The 18,752-nt window shown below is 44.9% G+C and overlaps 1 protein-coding gene across 9 annotated transcripts in view; it reads right to left on the reverse strand.

The window, feature by feature from the left end:
* The window catches only part of HIPK1 (homeodomain interacting protein kinase 1), a 117,084-nt gene extending 108,354 nt beyond the window's left edge, over window positions 1-8,730 (reverse strand). For 5 of the 9 annotated variants that reach the window (XM_040337457.1, XM_040337456.1, XM_040337451.1 and 2 more), the window contains exon 1: window positions 8,256-8,730. The gene's annotated coding sequence lies outside the window, so the exon portion shown is untranslated. The remainder of the gene's footprint in view (window positions 1-8,255) is intronic. The other 4 variants (XM_040337459.1, XM_040337458.1, XM_040337455.1 and 1 more) reach the window with 1 other exon arrangement.
* Window positions 8,731-18,752: the final 10,022 nt, after the last annotated feature.

Genomic DNA, 18,752 nt, shown 5'->3' on the forward strand with positions numbered 1-18,752 from the left:
TCAGAATGTACTTGTATGCAACCACATACTAGCACATTATGACGACTTAGCTGACATGGAGCCCTCCAGCACAGCGCTGTCAGAGCTTCCCGGCACTACCATCTTTACACAGTCTTTCGGGTTCATGTCTCCGGCTGTATGAATGGCCGGGCCCACAATGACATCACACATGCGTGTGGGAGCCCTCAGCTCTGGCACCGAGCGCTAAAGGTCCAGCATGTATACTGTGCCTTCAGAGTGGGGGGGGGGGGTTGACCGATGTTTTTTTTCAGGGCTGATACCAATTTGGACACCTTTTAGGCCAATAACCGATGCCGATATTCTGTAAGATGAAGCACGTCACTTGCATTCGTCTCCTACCACCCATATGCAGCTTGTCACTTGCCACTCACCTGCATGCAGCTTGTCACTACCTCTGGCAGCCGCTCCCCAGCAGCATCATCCGAGCAGGTAAACTTCCATATGCAGGCAGAGCTAACACAACTACCTCTCTCCATCCACAGATGCAGCTCTGTCCAGAGTATTCTTCACAGCCCTGCTGTAAAGGCACAACAGCAGTGAAGCATGGCAGGCAGTGAGATGGCATCTGATGCGTTTAGCATTGAAACTAATAGTTCAAGTTAAAAAATGAAGTTTAATTTCACCTTTAAAATATATTCCAAACATCAAAAAACTCATCAGGAAGCGAGAGGAAATCACAATGGTCATGGAAACTAGTTTCCACTGGAAGATTTCCACTCTACTCCCAATCTGGTGACTCCTCAGAATTTATGACCTGCAGCGGGTGACAATTTAAGTTAATCACACCCCAAAAATGGGTCACAAGCACAGTGCGCTTACCCACAATGGATCACATGGTACAGAACTAACATGCAATTTGTTTGTAGTGAGATTTCATAAGTAGTGCATGCACTACTTTTAGTGTGAATACAGCCCATTAATTTTAAAAGGGCTGAAGTCACACCACACAAAATTCGTGCATGCACTACTTTTGGAAATCCACGGCAAACACTGCACGTTACTTCTGTACCATATGATCCATTGAGGGTAAGCGCACTGCACAGAACTGCATGTGAATCGCACAGCACGTTCCTATGCAACTCAGTGTGAACCAGCCTACTAAAAGTAGACACACGAAAACACAGACTAGGGAATGTTTATAAACAAAATAAAACGTTTATGGAAGAAGCTCCAAAAAGTTATGAAATTTGTTTAAACATTTCTCAAGACAAGGAATGTATGACAAAGTTAATGAACAGTTTCCGCCAAAAATAAGCAGGTCTGCAATACGCGGTGCTTTATCATAGCAAAGGCATTTCATGACTACCACTACAGACTGCCAATTTACACAATACCTAAATCCATCACTCCAACTCAGAAAAGCCTGCAATAGACATCATACAACCTCTTCTATCTATAAGACTGCCAACTCTGGTAATAGGTTTGCATTTTTAGGACATTTACTACCCTACTCATAGCTCAACAAATCCATTGTAAACAGCTGTGACAGATGTACTTTATTTGCCTAGGTTATTCAGGCTATAAGAGCATGATGCCAACTGCTGCCAGGGCAGAACCACAATGGTAACAACGCATCCAAGGACATGATTAGCCAGGAATTCATTTACACACAAGGATAATATAACATTGCTACTATCAGCATTTTGTGTGACTGGAAATGATGGCAATGCATAGTGACACCATCACTTCACATATTACATCACTATTCTCAAGCTCAGATTCTAGAAAACTTTGGAACACCCTAGTTTTTGAGAATAAATGTAAATTTAAGCAATGTAGTTTTTATGACGGTCAACAAAAAAAAAAAAAAATAGGCCTTACCCAATTCTGCCCCCTTCAAAACAATTTATTAGACTTGGCTTTATTTCTAACCTACTCCTAGACTTGTGTGCACAAAAGTCCAGTTTTGTTGGCAAAATTCAGTAGGAAATAAACTGCACTGGAACAGATTCTGGGCTCTGAAGAATTTATTTTCTCCTGGTCATTCTATACAAACCTTTAGCCTGGGTTCACACTGATGCGATTCGGGAACCAGCGCGATTACAGCACCGGTTCCTGCATCGCTCCTCTCCTGCAGGCAGCTCACACTGCCTTGTGCGAACTGCTGCGAGTGTCATTAAAGTTAATTACACCCCGTTGTCCACAGACCGCAGTGCAAACTGAACTCGCACAGGAATCAGATTGCATAGGCGAGAACCACCATGTGATCAGATTCAGTGCAGGGAAAATAAAAAGTCCCTGCGAATCCAGTGCAATTTCAGCCATACAACTGTATTGCTTAGAGTTCGCATATAATCGGCACCTGCAGTGTGGATCCGAATCACATGCGATCTGAGATCGCAGCAGTGTGAACCCAGGCTCACTAAACAAGCCCTGTTGACTCCTAGCGAGCCTACTGAATCTGACCAACTACTATTAGTGAACTCACTGGTTTGTTGAACTTTACACAATGAAAAAAAAAAGTTCATGCAAGTTAAGGGACATCAGTAAAGCTGGTCATATGCTGGTACAGGGCTCGACAAATCCCGGGCGCCAGGTCGCCATGGCGACTAGAAATAGGGTCCTGGCGACTTGGCTTGAAAAGGGGGGCAAAAAAAAAATTTTTTTTTTTTTTTTGTGAGCTGGCACCATCTGGTGGTGAGCCGTTGGTATTACAAGTTATTACCACTAGATGCGTAAGCTGGCGCCATCTGGTGGTGGCCGTTGGTATTACAAGTTAAGCATTACAAGTTAAACAGCAATTCTAATGTAATTTTTCACTATTTTCACTGCCAAATTCTTCCCTCTAATTAGAACCCCCAAACATATATATTTTTTATCCTAACACCCTAGAGAATAAAATGGCGATCGTTGCAATACTTTCTGTCACGCCGTATTTGCGCAGCGGTCTTGCAAGCGCACTTTTTTTGGGAAAAAATTACACTTTTTTAATTAAAAAATAAAACAGTAAAGTTATCCCCATTTTTTTTTATATTATGAAAGATAATGTTACGCTGAGTAAATTGATACCCAACATGTCACGCTTCAAAATTACGTCCGCTCGTGGAATGGCGTCAAACTTTTACCCTTTAAAATCTCCATTGGCGATGTTTAAAAAACTCTACAGGTTGCATGTTTTGAGTTACAGAGGAGGTCTAGGGCTAGAATTATTGCTCTCGCTCTACCAATCGCGGCGATACCTCACATGTGTGGTTTGAACACCGTTTACATATGCGGGCGCTGCTCACGTATGTGTTCGCTTCTGCGCGAAAGCTCGTCGGGACGGGCGCGTTTTCTGGCTCCTAACTTTTAGCTGGCTCCTAGATTCCAAGCAAATTTGTCAACCCCTGTGCTAGTAGATTATCAAACGGTGCTCGCATGATTATTTGTACAAAAACTCAGCATATTCGACTACTTGACAAAATGTTTAAAGTGCTTCAAATTATTTGTTTTTATCATTTGGATTTTGGAATAATTGTAATTTCCCCAAAAACTACAGTTTACTACATTTAGACCCCTTTCACACCAGGGCGGGAGGTGAAGTGGCAGTATAGCACCGCTGTTTTTAGTGGCGCTATACCATCGAAATTGCAGCAGTATTCCGCTGCTAGTGGTGCAGTTTTAACCCCCACTACAGGCTGAAAAAGGGTTAATACCGCCCGCAATGCCCAACTGCAGAGGCGCATTGCCAGCGGTATAGCTGCAGAGTCCCATTGTTTTCAATGGGAAGGAGAGGTGGAGGAGCGGTAAACACACCGCTCCAAAGATGCTGCTGGCAGGACTTTTGGAGCGGCGCGCCTGCGCATCGCCTCAGTGTGAAATCACTCAGGCTCACACCAAGACTGCAGGGCAGGAGTTTTTCAGGTGCCATTTTTAGCGCTAAACCACCTGAAAAACTCCTCAGTGTGAAAGGGGTCTAAATATTAGAAATGTGTTTAACCTTTAAAGCGGATGTCCTTTGAAAAATTATTAAAAGTCAGCAGCTACAAATACTGCAGCTGCTGACTTTTAATATTAAGATACTTACCTGTCCTGGAGTCCAGCGCCGTCCACAGCAGAGGACGATCGATCATCACTCTGCTGCCCCCCCGCCATCCTCGGTGAGGGAACCAGGAAGTGAAGCGCTCCGGCTTCACTGCCCGGTTCCCTAAGGCGCATGCGCAAGTTGCGCTGCGCCTGGTGATTGGCTCCCGCTGTGCTCTGGGAGCCGAGTGTTCCCAGAACACAACGGGGGGCAGCGGGGGGAGGGGAGGTGACGTCCTGCCCGCAGACTGTGGCCGGAAGTGGGTGCAAATACCGGACACCGGAGGGGGGAGGGTTCCGATCAGCGGGAGTTCCACTTTAGGGTGGAACTCCGCTTTACCTAAGGTTAAGCACCTCCGCGACACAGGATGTTTTACCATACATGTTTAAATCTTCATTTTTTGCAAGAAAATTACTGTGAACCAAACATGCATTTTGAAAGCAATGTGGTTGTTGCAATGTCTCAATGCAAAAGAAAAAAAAAAAAAAAACTTAAGAATGTTAGTGCACACAAATAGCCACTTTTTGGTAAAAATAAAAGATGTTATGCTACATAGACACCTTATATGTCAAGCTTCAAAATTGTGCATGCCTGTGAAAGGCCAACAGACATTGCATCCATTTTTCCATTGGTGACATTTTAAAAGCTTTTACAGGTTGCTAGTTCAGCATTAAGCAGGAGCTTATGGCACCAAATGATTGCTCTTACTGATGTTTGTGACAATACCCAACGTGTGGTATGATCATCATTTACATGCGAGACCTACATGCATGTTAGCATTTATGCATGAGCACATGAGCAATATTTTTTTTACCTTTTGTACACTTTTAGGTTTAACTTTATTACTATCACAAGGGATGAACAACATACCATGTGATAGAGTACCTGTCCATGCTAAGACCTCAGATTTGCACGTGTCCCATAGGAAACAATGGGAATGAACTGTAGTGTGTTTCTGCAAAAAGCACCAAAAAAGGTGTTGCCCCAGTCTGAGATGTTTAGTAACATAATGGGGTAAAAAACTAAAATGAGTTAAAAAAAAAAAATAAAAAAAAAAAAGGGAGCAAATAATTGCTACTGTAAGGGGTTAATTTTTTACTGTGGTACAGTGAAAGTAATATTTACAGTAGCAATTTACTCTTTGTACTATAAAGGGCTAATTTTTGTAACCCCATTATGTTACTGGCCGATAAATCGATTATGAAAATAGTAATCGATTATGAAATTAATCGATCAGTTGTCGATTGATTAGTTGTTGGCCCTACTAGGATCGTGGCTACAGCCATGAACTCTAAACCATTTCATGGAGCAAAGAAACCATCCTGGACTGATGCACTCTGTAAAAAGCGAGTTTATTGCAAAAAAGACAAAAAATAAAAGTATAAAATCCAAACAATGCAAAATAATCCAAAAGTTAGCCAAAAGTGGACATGCAGGGGAAAAGGCTAGCTGACGCTTTTCACATCATGGTTAGATACTTACTCATAGCTAACCATTTCAGCCAGAGAACATATGGTTACGTCCCAAGGACAAGAAATTAAAAATGTTCAAACAAAATTCTATCCGTGTATGGCAGACTTAGAGATCACTATGCAAACTGCAGTCAATGAACCCCATGAGCAGCACCCAGTTATATTTGCATTGTACCAAACATGATTTGACAACTCACTGACTGATGGTTTCCAAAAGTTCCGGAGAACAAGAAAGAAACCAAACAGTAACTACAGGACAAACAAACATTCAAAGCCTCTACCTTGAAACCCAGTGTCCCAACATGAGTATTTTGAAGCTCATAATATTTCCCACAAAACACCAGACTTTAGTTCTCATACAAGCACCGGCCAAGCTGGGACATATTCACAATGCTACCTACACGTCCTTTTCAGCCAATATTCCCCCAGGGGATGTCAAAAGAGCAGAGGAAGATTCATTTCCTGATCAGCAGTGTAAAGAGGGCGCTTTCATCAGTAAACCAACTGTATTGAGGGGGGGGGGAGATACCATTTCTGTCACCAAACCAACTGTAATGGGGGTGGACTCTTCCATCTCCAAACAGTACAGGGGGTAAAACCTTCCGCCACTAAGCCAACAGTATGGTAAGCGGGGGATGTTGGGTAAGGTCCTTTTGTCACCAACGATACTGTAACGGGGGTTTGGGGGTGGGGGACACGTCCCTCACTCGTCCATCAAAAATATAAAATTTACGCAGGGGGGCATGAAGGTGGAGGCTGTTGGATCCTTCTGTCATCAAACCAACTGTTGTGGGGGGGGGCAGAGTGGTGTACCCCAACTGTGGGTTTGGGAGGAGATACCCTGTTTCCCCAAAAATAAGACCTACCCTGAAAATAAGACCTAGCGTTATTTTCCAGGAGGGCTGCAATATAAGCCCTACCCTGAAAATAAGCCCTAGTTAAAAATGCTTGTAAAATCCTATAATCCACTCTATTATAGTAGTATATAATGTACAATGTGTGTGTTTCTGTAATATAATTGCGGGGGAAGAGAGCTCCGGCGGGTAACAGAAGCAGAGAGCGGCTCTATAACAAAAGTATTTGGCACAATTATATTACAGGAACACTTACATTGTACATTATATATAATACTGTAATAGAGTGGATTATAGGATTTTACAAGCATTTTAACTCAGTTCACACTGGGGATTCCTGACAGGCAGGGAGGGAGAGGGGGAGAGAAGACATCACATAGTAAGACCTACCCTGAAAATAAGCCCTACTGTGTCTTTTGTTGGCATAATTAATATAAGACCCGGGCTTATTTTCGGGGAAACACGGTACTCTGACAAGCCAACTGTAAGGGTGGGCTCTTCTGTTTCCAAACAGTACAGGGGGTGAAAAATGCAATCACCAAACCAACTATATGACTGAGGGAGGGGGGCGTGTTGGATAGGACTTCTGTCACCAAAGATACTGTGTACTGGGGGGAACCCCCTTTGTTACCAAACCAACTGAATGGGGGGCTTAGAACCCTTACATCACCAAACCAACTGTATGGGGGGGGGGGGGTTGGCAGGAGAACCCTTTTGTCACCCAACTGTACATGTTGGACCCTTATATCACCAAGCCGTGTATTGGGGGAGCTTGGAACCCCTTTTGTCACCAAACCACCTTTATAGGTGGTTTGAGGGAGAACCCTCTCGTCACCAAACCAACTGTATGGGGGGGGGGGGTTGGCAGGAGAACCCTTTTGTCACCCAACTGTACATGTTGGACCCTTATATCACCAAGCCGTGTATTGGGGGAGCTTAGAAACCCTTTTGTCACCAAACCACCTTTATAGGTGGTTTGAGGGAGAACCCTCTCGTCACCAAACCAACTGTATGGGGGGGTTGGCAGGAGAACCCTTTTGTTACCCAACTGTACATGTTGGACCCTTATATTACCAAGCCAACTGTATTGGGGGAGATTAGAACCCTTTTGTCACCAAGCCAACTGTATTGGGGGAGATTAGAACCCTTTTGTCACCGAACCAACTGTATGGGAGCGGCACTTAAAACCCTTTTGTCGCCCAACTGTATATGTTGGAGCCTTATGTCACCAAACTATATGGAGTGAACCCCCATGTCACCAAACTATATGGAGTGAACCCCTATGTCACCAAACTATATGGAGTGAACCCCTATGTCACCAAACTATATGGAGTGAACCCCTATGTCACCAAACTATATGGAGTGAACCCCTATGTCACCAAACTATATGGAGTGAACCCCTATGTCACCAAACTATATGGAGTGAACCCCTATGTCACCAAGTCAACTACTGTAAGAGGATGGACTCTTGTCACCAAACAGTAAAGGGGGAAGATCTGGGGGGGGGGGGGTGAAACCAACTGTGGGGGGTGGACTCAACCATCTCCAAACAATACGGGGGGGTGAAACCTTTCCCCACCAAACCAACTGTACAAGGAGGGCACAACCCCTCCACCACAAAAGCAACATTCCAGGGGAAATCCCTGTCGTCACTAAAGCAACTTTACAAGGGGGTCTTTTTCCTGCTGATCCCCGGGTAGGAGGCCCTTCTTCCACTGATGACCAATGTTGATGGTCCGGAGTCCTAGACATGAAGTTTCCAATGTTAGTAAAATACAGAAGAAGCCTGGTGTGAATGGGTAACAGCTGCCAGCACTCTGTATGGCACTTTACGAGAGCTCGGGGATCCCAGCACTATAGACGGCCATGGAGCACACAGATCGCCCAGCAGGGGTCGATACTCACCGCTGGTGTATAGGGGAGGCTCAGCCGCTGGTGAGAGGAGATGCCGGGTAAGATCCGGACCCCCGCCGCGGGTACATCATCAGAGCCCGGGGAGGAGACCCTCTGTGCCCGCCGCGGGGCACCGATTAGTAGAATGCTCCCAGCTGCGTCACTCGCTCAGGTAACAGCCGCCGCCAGCACCGCTCAGGCCTGCCCTGTATGTGAGACTCCTCGTCACCTCCTATGGACGGCTCTGTGTTGTCAGCCTCTCTTCCTTCCACCTCCCCCCCTCTCCCCCGGTCTCCGTTCCTGGGCCCCGGACTCACGCAACGCCCTGCAACAACAGTACCGGCCCCGAGTCACGGTTCCCGGGGGATGAGGGTCAGCTTCGGAAGACAAGAAGCAGCGGAGAAGACGCCGGGAACCTTCCACGGCCAACGACACAGCCAGGCCCGACGAATGGAAGGCAGAGACACCGAGGCAGGCGTTACCAGTCGATTAGGAGGCTGGTCCTATGCTCAGAGCTCTCTCTGTCACACAGGCGTCACTACAGAGGGATGAGGGGAGCACTGCGCATGACTAAAACGCTAATAACTAAACTATGAAGAAAGAGATACCGTACACGGTTGAGTGGAAATACATATAGAAATAAAGGCCGACAGCTTACATTTGTACACAGATACGTCAGACCAGTGCCGTGCTTACAGCCTTCTGAGCAGCACCATACTCTCCAACACACCCAACCTGAACAGGGGATGTATATGTAGCCCTCGTTTGGGAGGAGTAATGACCCCACCCCAGGACATTGCAATAACCCTTTAGGTAGAGAACCAGAACCTTCACTCAGTGGAAGCGTGGGTTTCATAATAAAGTTGCCAACGGCCCATAAATTTGTGTTCTTTACAAACTGTCTGTAGGTGCCCCTTACAGTAGGGTGACCAGACATCCCCAGTTTCAGGGTACAGTCCCCTGATTGAGGACACTGTCCCCGGACCAAGTCTGTCCCTGGTTTTGTCCCCCGAATGGATTTAATAGGGGACAGGGGCAATTTCAAAGACATTCAGTGCAGAATTAAAATAAAAAAAATAGAATTACACCCCCCGCTCCACCGTGCCTACTAGCATAGGGGGGTTGTATTTTTCCCATTATCTGTGCCCCTTTCTGATGATCATGTGCTGGTCGGAGCGGAGGGAATATTTCTTCAGTTTCGGACCCATTCAGCTCCACTCGCATGTTCTTCTGCCTTGGCTCAAGTCCTGGCCAGCCACCTGCCTATCTCCTTGCCTTCCCTGGCAGAGTGATCTTCCTCCGCTCCCCATCCAGTAGTAGCCGGGGGCCAAAGAGTAAGACTTGAGAGGCTGTGAGGCGGTGGCGACGGGCAGAGAGTCGCTGATTGTTCCCATTACTAGTAAAGAAAAAATATGTCCCCAGATTTCATTTTAAAAATCTGGTCACCTTACCTTACAGGCAGCAGCTGCCCAAAACAAATATGGCCATGGGCTAGCTTGAGTACTGTTCATGGGGCTCAGCACCATCATGACGCTTGCATTTAGAAAAAGGCTCCAACGCTGAGTGGCAAAGTGGGTTTGATAATAAAGATGGCAGCAGGGTTGCCCACGGCCCGTAAATTTAAGTTTTTAAACTGTCCATTACGAGCAATCGGCTGACCATAAAAATTATGGACTGTTGCCATGTTTAGAAGTGCGCATGTACAGTTCCGAAGCAGGCTGGGTAGGGCTCGGGGTTGGCTCAGCACCGTCATGATGCTTGAAGCTTTTTTCAAGAGCAAATCATGTCTGAATGCAAGGAGGGGAGAGGGATGGGGAGCAGGAGCACTGCCACCAACTCGGAAAGGGAGAAGAGAGAGTAGACTCAGTAGAGGATCAAAGTCTGCCACCCAGTGGTTAGCGATTATGGTCAGTTAGCTTGAGCCTGGCCACACCACACAGTCTGTGAGGGTTGGAAGCATTAATGTGAGGGCAGACAGGGGAGTGAATATGCTAAGGTAATAGGGGACACTGATATTACCTTATATCAGTAACCCCCCTAACCTTAGTGTACTCACTCTGCGGAAGGTGGTCTGTGGTCACCAGAGTCCCCCCCCCCCCTTCACATCAGAGTTCCCTGTGTTCCCCCTTAGACCCCTTTCATACTGGGGCGTTTTTCAGGCGCTTTAGCGCTAAAAAAAAAGCATCTGAAAGAGGCTGCATCTGAAATCCCAATGTGAAATCCCGAGTGCTTTCACACTAAAGCGCCTGAAAAATGCCCCAGTGTGAAAGGGGTCTTAGCATTAAAAAAAAGCGTCTGTAAAGCGCCTAAAAGAAGCCTCATCTGCAATCCTAATGTGAAAGCCCCGCAAGCAGGCTTCTTTGCAGCGCTTTAGGAGCATTGAATACACCGCTCCTAAAGCACCACTTCCCAGTGAGGCCCTTTTTTTAATGCCAAAGCGTCTGAAAAAACGCCCCAGTGTGAAAGGGGTCTAAACGGAGCTTTACCAGCGTTTTTCGGGCGCTCGTAGTGTAAAAGGGCTCTGAAAGCACTCAGGCTTTTACATTGGGATTGCAGATGAGGCTTCTTTCAGGTGCTTTACAGGTGTTTTTTTAATGCCGAAGCGCCTAAAAAATGCCCCAATGTGAAAGGGGTTCTAAAGTTTTTTTTTTTCTAATAAAAATAACAAACATGTTATGCTTACCTGCTCTGTGCAAGGGTTTTGCACAAAGCAGCCTCGTTCCTCCTTTTCTGAGGTGCCCCACGGTGCTCCTGGCTCCTTCCCTTCATCGGGTACCCCCACAGAAAGCCATTGACACAGACATCGGGACTCAGCCCCGCCCCTCGCTCCCATGTCGCTGGATTTGATTAACAACAAAAATAAACTATTCATATTGTTATGGGTGTAAAACATATAGAAGTTCTCCACTTCAGACTTTACCCAACGCTTGGAAACACATTGTTTATTTTTATTGTTCTGACAAACATCAATTTTATGGTAACATTTTTGTGGATACTTTTATAATTTTAGTTCTGCATTTGTGTTATAATTTGTTTTTTGGTGTACTATATATCTATACCTATTGTGTGCGGCTGTTTGACTGAAAAGAGCGCTGAATTTAATTTAAAGGAGTTGTAAAGGAAAAAAAAAATTTGCCTAAAATTAATGTCTGCAAGGTAGACAGACAGAATAGTGTAATGATTCTGTTAAAAAACGAGTAAATACCTATTAAATTCCTTCATCTATATCACCTCCGGCATTCTAGTTTCTGTTCTCTTATTCACTTCCTGGTTTGCATCGTTCTTCATGTAAGAACTACATTTCCCAGTATGCATTGCGGCATGCCCAGTAATTCACACCTCCTTGAAGTTTCTAACACCGTAGAGAGCATCCTGCCGCACAGATGTAGTTCCCAGGAGGGGGTGAGCACGTTACTGTCCACCGCAGTATAGCCTCCCATCACGGTGGTCAGTAAAATCAGACAAGCAGGAAGTGAACAGAACAGAGAAGAAATAGAGCAACTTCTGAGCAAAAACAAACAATGAGGAAGTGAAAAGAGGAATGTCTGCAGGTAAAGGATGCTTATTATGAAAAAAAAAATTCCTTTACAACCACTTTAACATTTTTTTCCCTTACATCAGAGTCTGCAGGATTCCCCCTTATAGTGCTAGGGGTACTCTGCGGACCCTGATATAAAGGGGAACGCTACAGGCCATCATGTAAGGAGGAACTCTGATGTAAAGGGAAATGCTGCAGACTGTGATGTAAGGGGGAACTCTGCAGACTGATCAGAGACCACCTTACATAACAGTTCTCATTTACAGCAAGGTATGCAGCATTCAGGTTCCCCTTATAACAGTAACCCCCCCTTGCCTTAGTGTATTCACTCTGCGGAAGGTGGTCTGTGGTCACCAGTGTCCCCACCCCACACATCAGAATTCTCGTGTTCACCCTTAAATCCTCAGAGTTCTCCTTTACATTAGAGTCTGCAGGATTCCCCTTGTAGTGCAAGGGGGAACTCTGCAGACCCTGATGTAACAAGGAACGCTGCAGGCCGTGATGTAAGGGGGAACTCTGATGTAAAGGGAAAGGCTGCAGACCTTGATGTAAGTGGAAGGCTGTGGTCCGTGATGTAAGGGGGAACTCTGCGGACTAACCAGAGGCCACCTTACATTAGAGCTCTCATTTGCACCAAAGTACACAGCGTTACCCTTTACATTAGAGTCCGCAGAGTTCTCCCTTACATCAGAGTCTGCAGGATTTCCCCCTACAGTGCAAGGGGCAACTCTGTGGACCCTGATGTGAAAAAGAAATGCTGTGATGTGTTTTATTTATTTTTTCCCAGTACTTATATAGCACCATCAATTTACGCAGCGATTTATATATATATTGTACATTCACCACAGTCCCTGCCCTCAAGGAGCTTACAATCTAAGGTCCCTAACTCACATTTATACATACATGGGCCAATCTAGACAGGAGCCAATTGGCCTATCAGCATGTCTTTGGAGTGTAGGGAGGAAACTCAGAGAAAACCCACGCAGGTACAGGGAGAACATGCAAACTCCAAGCAGGTAGTGCCTTGCATCGGATTCAAACTTACCACTGTGCACCCCCCCCCCCCCCACACTGTTCCACTCTATATTTTGTTGTGTATGTTGCTTACCCCTGACCACTGCATTCTATACATTATGTTGTATATTACATAGTTCTGATCAAGGTGTTCATTGTTCCAACAATTTCTGGTTTTATTAAAGTTCTTCTTTAGGCTCTATGCACACTAGCACCCCTAGCAGCAGCCTTTGAGCGTTTTATTTGATGTTATGTTTTTGTGTTATCCTATGTGTTCACTATTATAGTCTAGAAGCCTTAACAATGGGTGACTCATCAGCTGTCATTGGGGTTCCCCGTTGACAGCTGAATGTAAACAAAAGAATTGCCAGGAATTAAAACTTTAAAAAAAATAAAACAGCCCTTGGGATCTGGTATGGATTTAAGGGGAACCCCACGCCCACATTTAAAAAAAAAACACAGCGTGTTTTTTTAGTTAAAAAATCTTCAGCACCAGGGCCGATGGGTTCTCAGCAAAGTACTATCAGATATTTGCGGCCTCCTTATCTTTAGCGCTTTTTTAATTCCCTCCGAGCTGGTCACTCCTTGAATGCTGGGTAATACCCAGAACGGGCAAGGATTACGGCAAATGTGGAAAATTATAGGCAAATCTCGCTGATCAATAATGATCTGAAGCTCCTCACTAAAATTTTAGCGAATAGATTAGCCTCTTTTATCAATAGATATGTCCACAACAGGGACCGGACCAGATTCGGCAAGCTGCTGATATCATTTTGCTATTGCACGCGGGGCAGTCGAGGGAGCCGTGACGGGAAGTTATGTTGATCTCCAAAAAGCGTTTGAATCTGTTTCTTGGTGTATATGTTGGAATTGTTGTCAGCTTGGGGTTTTGGTGAAGATTTTCTCTTGTTTTTACGATCATTGCATGCGTCATGGATGGTGAGGGTCGGCGTGCAAGGCTTTCACTCGGATCCAATCCTTATTTCGCAAGGAATGAGGCAAGGGTATCCACTCTCAACCCTTATTTTTTCTATAGCCATCAAAACTCTGGCAATTGCAACACAATCTGACCCAAATGTTCACGGTGTGCAATGTGGCAATCAAACTCATAAATGTGCCCTGTCTGCTGATTATTTACTTTTGTTTGTCACATCGCCTTTGCTTTCCCTGCCTAATGTACGGTACTTTGCTTGCTGCATAGATTTGGGGGGATCTTAGGCCTACGGGTTAACCATGGGCGTAGAATAAGGGATTGCAGGGGTCACAATCGCAACCCCGCCCATAGCTCCAGGGGGCCCCTGCAGCCTCCCTGTCATATTATTATATCCTCCACAAAGTCCAGCTCCAATCTGCCCTAGGGCCCCACAGCCACGCTCCAGTACTGGGCTTCTACTTTGCCTTCCACAGTCCACACCCCTCCATTCTCATTGGCTGGGGAGAAGCTGTAAGCCCTTTCCTGAATGGAAAGGAGCACGAGGTAAGAACAGTCCAGGATGGGGAAGTGTCTGTGCTGTGTGCTGGCAACATGGAATGGTAACTGAGCTCAGCGAGGCAAGAGGAGGAGAGTGCCATCCTGTAGCCACAATGGGACCGATGTCACTAGTGAGGTAAGACACCGCTCAGTGTCTCCCCCCCACTCGGGGATGTCCGCCTACCCCACTTCCCTGACAACAAGGGAAAGCACAAACATTGGAGAGTGACCTTCCCCAACACCTGCCAACACCAACAGAGAAACCTTCAGAAATTTCTAAAAACAAATCCCTTAACACCTCCTGAGGGCCTCTGAAGGGCTGCAGGCTCCAGATTTTGTGTCACGTATCTTTGTTTCCCCAGATCTAAGTGTAGCGCTACCCCCTCAGGAGCCACTGATTGTTTTGGGATCGGTGTATTAAGTTACCTCTATGTGTTGTCTAGGGGTTAAGGTAGTGAGTAGAGCGAATGTCCAATCTGCAGAGAAGGTTTTCTGAATGCTTTATTTCTTGGCCCAACACGACCAACATCAACTTGAAGTGGACAGGAAAGGTTGATGAAGTAAAGGAACTTTGCGGTATCAGGCTTTGGATAGAGAAAAGCAATCCTGCTATTCTGTAGTAGTACAGTTCGTCGCCACTCCAGGCAGAGTGGGCGAAGTGCCTCCGGACAGACCTCTGCCACAGGCCTGGCAGCCAGTGTGCCACTTTAAGGTTGCTGGGAGAAACAAGTCTCTGCCACAGACTTGGCTCTGGTGAGACCTCTGCCACAGGCCTAGTACTTGTTATGAGCTGAATGGTTGAGCAAATCCTCCCAGTAAATAACATTAGGGTCACCAGTTGACAGTAGAAGTGTACCTGTTAATGTCCCAGTCACCTGATCCCCGATGGTTCGTTCAAGTCCTTTTGGATAACCTGCCTCCGGGTTCTCCTCAAGCCGATCCCCCACCGAACGGCATACAGCCTGGGATCTCCCCAGTATAAGTGGGGACCCAGTAAGTCACTGGGGCCCCTTGGTAGCATCAGTTGCTCCAGACCACCAGGCCAGGTAGGCCATAGTGGTGGGGCCCACATCCTAAAGGTGGGTGCCGCACCTGGAACCAGGAATCTGGGAAGAACCCAGAACAACGGCCTCCGCCACAGAAATACTCCTCCCCAGCATGCCCCGCGAGGGAAAACTCTTCTAATTGGCTGCTAGGAAAAAGCGGCTCCGCCTGGACCTCTCTGGCGCCACTTGCCACCCAAGGATGGAACCGCATCCCTAGAACGCAGATTGACCCACAGAACAATCCAGATTTGGCGACAGCCAAATTTAACAAATTAAGAATGAGAGCAACTTATGCCTCTCATTCTCCCACTAACTTTAGCGTAGTGCCCTTACTGAAAGTAAAGGGGGCGCTACATAAGTTGCACCCCCACCCCCCCAAAGTCCCCTGACCAACCCCTCCTATGCTATGCTCGGCTGCTGAGCTCCTTTCCCATTACAGCACTCTATAATGCTCCTCCTCCGCAGGGCTGAAATCACATTCCTTTACCACACAGCCAGTTAGCCATGATCTACCTACTGCAACTACACTGCCGTTCCAACCAGAGAATTTCACAGGTCAGAACGGCAACATAAAAGCCAGATACACCCTGTGAAGGCTGACATACTGTGTGTAAAGGAATGTGATTTCAGCCCTATGTAGCGTAGGGGGGGAGGAAGAGCTGTATACAGTGCTGGGATGGGAAAGGAGCTCTGCCATGTGACTTGCCAGGGGTCCCTGTCCTCTGATTCTCCAGTGGTGATACCTGTCCTCTGACGTAAAGAGGAACTCTGGGAACTCAAAACTCTTAAGCCACTTTGAATATCTTGCGGTTGGTTTGATTTCTAAAACATTATTCTTTGTCCTGAGGTTTATTTGTGTCTGTGAGGCTGGCAGTTGTGGTGTGGTGCAGTAATAAGGAATATTTTGCGGGTACAAGGACTGTGTTAGATATGTGCAGTGTACATAGTAAACGGAACAAGCTGCTGCACCCAGGCACTCACAGCAGCAGCAGGAATCAGAAGATTCATTTTGCTGCAATTCGCACTGGCCTAAATCGCTATAGGTATGCCACTACAATATCTACAAAAAAAGATATGCTTAAAGCGGAACTTCATCCTGAATGGGAAGTCCCACCTTTATTAATCCTCCCCTCTAATTTCATTGGTAATTTTGTATTGTGAGGGGGAGGTTTGTTTGGCAGGTGCCTGCTCCCACTTCTATTGGATCACCTAGGTGAGTCCTCCCAACAAAGAAACAGCCTAAGGTCAGCATGGCACTGGATCCCTGGACAGGTAAGTGTTCTTTTATTAAAAGTCAGCAGTTACAGCAGGGGTCAAGTTCTGGGGAAAAAAGTGTGGGAACTCCCACCCAAGATCCACTCTCCCACCAAAATTTTTTTTTAACAACATCAGTAGGAATTCATTAAGGCTTATTTTAAGCCTCATAGAGGTGAGAGGCTGGTGTTACTAGTCACTTGGAGTGGAGCACGTTTTTTTTGGATTTGTTTTTGAGCACTGCACTTTAAGAATATCCTGTGGACATTCCATCACCTCAGGCTGCATGTCTTGAATTTTTCCTTGGATTGCTAATTTTGCACATATTATTTCACAATTGCATGAAGACTTTTTTTTCACAATTTATTCATATTATGTTTGGACTTCAGTGATATTGAGTATTATATTTTGGATGTAATTACCTAGTTCTGATGCACTTTATTTAGCACATATTAGATATATGCACTTTAATCATTATTGCACAATATTTATATTTATTTGTGTGATCTATTTATTGTTTAATTGTCATTGATGTTACCACCGGTATATTCATTGGTCATTTATTTATTTATATCTATAATTAGCACATTGCACTTTATATTTTGCTAGGCTATTTATTAATACCGGTAAGCGCCCCAACACCCCCCTTTCTTCATATATTGGTAGTGTGTGAACATTATATAGTTGTGGCTGCTGCCTAGTTTAAAAACAGGTTATTTAGTTCACTATAATTTATTGGTGAATTTATTTTATATTATTAGTTGCTATTCTCATTATTAGTGTTGGTTTGCTCATTAGTTTCCCCTATTGTTCATACTATTTTCAGGCATATCTAGTTCTATGGGCACAGCACACAGATACAACGGCGCATCGTTACACTTACGCGGCGTATCTCGAGATACGTCGGCGTAAGTGCTACGTGAATCCGGCCCATAGTGTATATTATTAGGCTTTTCTGTAGGTTGGCCTCAGGGGTATAAAGAAATGCTCTGCATGACTTTGCCCACTATCCTACAATGAGAAATAAAACCCTTATTTTTTGGATCTTTGATGAACGTGAAAGTTTAAAATACCTTCTGTTTTAAGAAGGCTCTATTGTGTACCTGCCTCAACACATTCAGTGTCTGTGAGTGCTGAAAAGCTAATGTATTGTTTCTAAGCATGGATGATATTCACCACAGTTTCCTAAAGAAAAAAATTGAAGGGCAAACTTATTTTCTGTCTGGACACTTTTTAAGATTCGTCAGTAGGTGTTATGCTGTTTAGTTAAAACAGCTGGAGGACAAGTGAGTAGTTTACAACTGATTGCAACTTATTTGACATGCAATACCCTAGAGACCAACCAGTGCCACAATAAACATCTGTCACAACATTCTACTCTAAATTTGTGTCTGTTTAACTGTTTATACTCTATTAAAGCTGAATTTTTGCACCCTGTTCAAATGTGCAATAAAAAATAAATAAAAAAATAGCTCCAGTTTGTCAGTCCCTGGTGCCAGATAGTTTATCCACATGTTAAAAAATAGATTGTTGTGTACAGCACATCCTGTTTAAGTATTTTTTAAAGTTCTTATGAAGGTTAACCAGTTTCATGCTTGCTGTTCCTTTTTTTATTACTGTAATTCTACACAAATAAAAATAAGAATTGGTTAAATGGTTAGACCATTGGTACACTTTTTCAGTTTTGGCTACACTGGTTAAAATAGGGACCTTGGTCAGGTTTTATTACTGGAAAGTGGAAATTAGATGCGCAACCAAGTACCAGCAAACAAAAATGCATATAAAAAAATCCTCTTATCAACTGTGAAAAATTATCAACAGAAAACTAAAGCAGTGTCCATATCAAGTCATCTGCGGAAGCTTCACTGTGATCTTAATCCTCTGACAGACGAGATAGGTGTATAGACATCTTCATCAGAATATTTCCACAAAGCAGATATAAGATATAAGCTGATCAGACCCTTCCCCCGATCCTCTCCTCCGCTGACAATCTGGAGAAGGCAAAAGATCTCCTGCAGGTTCCTTATATGATTGGGATCGTTCTTAGAGCATAGTGTGGAAACCTTCTAAAAGGAGAAAAAAGTGCTTCATAGTGCAGTAGGTTATTTAAAAATGTCCTTTAATTCCAATTCCTGGACAAACTGACATCTCAAAGCTTCAGCAGTTACAAAGATTCAAAAACGAAG

Source organism: Rana temporaria, chromosome 2 (assembly GCF_905171775.1).
Source record: "Rana temporaria chromosome 2, aRanTem1.1, whole genome shotgun sequence".
NCBI classification, from domain to species: Eukaryota; Metazoa; Chordata; class Amphibia; order Anura; family Ranidae; genus Rana; species Rana temporaria.